General features: G+C 43.9%; 1 long non-coding RNA gene across 1 annotated transcript; it reads right to left on the bottom strand.

Moving 5' to 3' along the window:
- Positions 1–477: 477 nt before the first annotated feature.
- LOC119306911 lies at positions 478–2,705 on the bottom strand. Its single transcript, XR_005149075.1, has 3 exons — positions 2,629–2,705; positions 2,411–2,505; positions 478–738 (listed from the first exon to the last, which is right to left on the bottom strand). It is a non-coding gene; the product is annotated as an uncharacterized LOC119306911 (long non-coding RNA).
- Between the last annotated feature and the right edge of the window lie 1,052 nt (positions 2,706–3,757).

Here is a 3,757-nt window from a genome sequence, read left to right on the forward strand (position 1 = left end):
AATACACAAACCAATGGATTTAGAGCTAATCTTGAAGTATGTCGTCCAGTTTAGAACATTTGTGTCATAATTTATTTCGCATCAGGAAAAAATACATAAAACAATTAGCCCGTGCGAAATAAAGCGTAGAAGCATTGCTCACCATACATGTGTTTGGTGACGATGGAAAATCATGGATGTGAGCCTAGATATGGATGAGAGCATGCGTGTGACAAATTTTCCAACTGGTGGGATGGCATCATTGCTTCATCGTCAAAGGAAATCTTTAACTGGAGGAGTGGGAGGCTCGTCTATGCTGTATGGAATATATGGAAGGAGAGGAGCATGCATATTTTCTGGGCGACATTATGCAGTATGTAGTATTTCAAACATGAGTACAAAGCATAAACCACAATCCAATATTTCATATTGTGGATTTATACAGGTTATGAAGATTTTTCTTTCGAGTCAAAGCAGGGTCCAAGTTTAGCCGTAGGATGGAGTAGCATAACCATGCTCTCCTACAACACCCGTGTGAAGCACATGAAAATTGTTCTTTTTGTCTCCCTTTTGCATGAAAGGAAAAATAATTGCATCTCCAAAGTTCGCCTTCTTCTTGATCTGGTGGTGGTGACAATTTTGATATGGCAGCCTACCTATTATCCCTGACTATTTCTTTTTTATGGCAGGCATGGAAAAGCAATATGTACCATGTAGTATGTCGAAGTATGCGCCATCCCTGATGCCGAGTAATCCATTCTACAATTTAAAACATATTATTAGCCAAAGTGTTGTTTTTCATTTACTGAAACAAAATTGTTGGACGTTTGAGTTTATATACAGATCTATAATTTTTCTAGAACTGGATAAGTAATCAAATAATAATTTTATTTTTAACATACCAAATTAGTAATCTGTATTTGATACAAACGTAGAACAATTTGAAACTGTGTAGGCGCTTCTTCACTTACTTTTGAATATATTTTTAAGGAATAAGTATATTTTTCGTCCCTCAACTATATCAAAAGTATAGAAATGGTCCCTTAACTTCAAAACTAGCAAAACTTAGCCCCTCAACTTTTGAAACCGGATAACTTTAGTGCCCAATACCGCTCAGGGTGATTTACTGATGACGTGGCATGGTTTGGACTGATTTGGATGGTTTTGTTGATAAAGTGGAGCCCAACCACCGCCTCGGCAGCTGCACAGCCTAGGCAATGTGCACCGCGCAGTCCACTGTCAGCTGCAGCGTGCGCATGGCCGCGTGATTCCGGCAACGTGCTCCTCCTGCTGTGCCGCCAAGGTGAGCTTGACGTTGCAGGAATCCCTGTTGCCTTCGGCGCCGACGAAGGTGCCAACTCTGTATGGGCAGTCACCCTTGACCTCGTCCATGCATGGCGAAAATGCCAGCACACCATGCGTCATGCGTGTATTCTATACCTGCGAACATGTCGTGGTGCCTCACCTGCGTCTCGGCCGTGAGAGTAGCGTGGTCTCATAGCTACCGGCCTATGTGCCCGCAAGGCCGTAACACATGCATTTCATCAAATAACTCACATACATGATCTACGTCTTGTCTCCAATGACGATCCGCGGCTGGTTGCCATTCCAGGGTGGTTGTACTGCCATAGACGAAGCCGAGCATGCCGGCCGATTACCGAAAGCTGACATGGGCGCAGCTGCATGTGAACGATGCCAGCTTGCTCGCTTCCATCGTCAACGTCGGCAGAGTGAATGTCGTGTTCGACGGCCGCGCAGCACGACACAAGCTTGGTAGATGCGGCAACCATCGGACATATGGAGCGGACGGAAGGTACACCTGGGATGGTAATGGTGGTACGACGGTTACAGCCAGCTGGGCATGGCTGCTCGGCGTGCTCAAAGAGAGCTCGGCCAGAGTAGTAGCAGACCGGTGCCGGTGAACATCGTTTTCAGTGTCCCATGACCGGCAGCCTCCACTTCATCAACGAAACCATCCGAATCAGTCAAAACCATGCCACATCACTCAAAGCGGTACTAGGGACTAAAAGTTATCCGGTTTGAAAAATTAAAGGACTAAGTTTTGCTGGTTTTGAAGTTGGGGGATCATTTCTATATTTTGTATATAGTTGAGGGACGAAAAATATATTTATCCCTATTTTTAATGCTAATTTAGCACCATGCACGGATCAAGTATCTCCTTGCATGGAAATGTTCAATATGACCTCGTCTATCCAGACTTAGCAATGTTAACGTACACACTGACCTCGTCTATAATCCAACAGTTTTGATTACAGCATGACCACCATGGATAAAGCTCTCCTTTCCTAACGAAACATGTTACTATTTGCATCCATGCTTACCAAGCTTAGCTTTCAAATAAATTGCATGATTCCTGTTGGCGTGAACTTGAAAAGTTGAATGCAAATTGGGAGTCTGGGGCAGGACACACCTGGTGAAAGACCACCTGTGTGATCACGTGGTTGGGCACTTCGTCAAACACAATGAAGGTGTGTACATCTGCCGTATAAATCTTGTATATACCACCTGTGTGCAGAAAACCCAGTGATATACGCTTGTCAGAAATTTGAGAAAGAAAGAGAGACTCCTATGCAGCTAGGTCTACCTCACCACGCCCTGAGGATGGTGGAGCAAAGTGGGAGGTCTTACCCTAATCTGCCAGCGGTAGCGAACATCACACTGGAGCAAAGAGAGATTCGATGTCGTACCCTAGGAAGAGATGATCTATTATGAGAGAGATTAGAGCCTGGTTAGGTGATAGAGATGAAGGGGTGAAGATACTAAATAGATAAGGAATCATACGGAATTGATCTGAGCATACATATTACAAAAAAAGAGAAACTATTTGAATCTTGCCTTTGGTCTGTCGATATATGCACGTGCATCTCTGAATACCTGAATCATCACCACTTGAATCTCGGACAGAAGAAGAAGAATCTCGCCCCATGAAGAAGAAGAATCTTGGCATGAAGCAGTTTAGCGGGGATGGTGACATCGAAGAATCACCTGATGGGCATAGCTGGGCTCTCAATCGATCTCCATGAGGTATCCAAAAAAATTATGGGAGAAGATTCAGGGTTCAATCGAAATCCAATGAAGAAAATATAAATAGGACGAATTCGAGCACAACACGATCAGATGACAGAATAAAAAATAGTTGAATCTAAATCCAGAAGAAAAGATAGGATGGTCAACCGGCAATCTAGATCAGGAAAACAAATGTGAGGCAATAACCCCTTCACCACGTCATATCCGTGGCTCAAGTTCCTTGCATTAGTTTGAGAGAGGAATAGCTTTGGTGACAGATTAAAAAATAGCTGAATCTGAATCCAGAAGAAAAGATAGGATGGTCAACCGGCAAGAAAAAAAATCAACACATAATATGTGAGATATGAATCAGATCTAGATCAGGAAAATAAATGTGAGAGAGAAATAACGGAGAGGAAGGCACATGGGAATAATTTTGTTTTACTTGGGTGAACAAAGGGACGGTGGAAATTTCCCTTTGCGTGGAGAGAAAGAATTATGAAGGGCTCGTGGAATCTGATCTCGGGAGCCTTCTTTAAGGAAAAAAATCACGACCCTTTTATTGGGGAGCTCCTATACGCCGCTCCTTGCGGCAAGCAGTCGCTGTTTCGCACAAGAGGAGGTTCACATGGGCCGGCCCGTTCGCTGTCCTTCGCGAAAAAAGAAAAGATAGAAATAAGAGCGAGCTGGAGATGGAATCGAACTCGCGACCTGTACGGATACAAGCGAAGTGGTGACCGCTCCGCCTAGA

Source organism: Triticum dicoccoides, chromosome 5B (assembly GCF_002162155.2).
Source record: "Triticum dicoccoides isolate Atlit2015 ecotype Zavitan chromosome 5B, WEW_v2.0, whole genome shotgun sequence".
NCBI lineage: Eukaryota > Viridiplantae > Streptophyta > Magnoliopsida > Poales > Poaceae > Triticum > Triticum dicoccoides.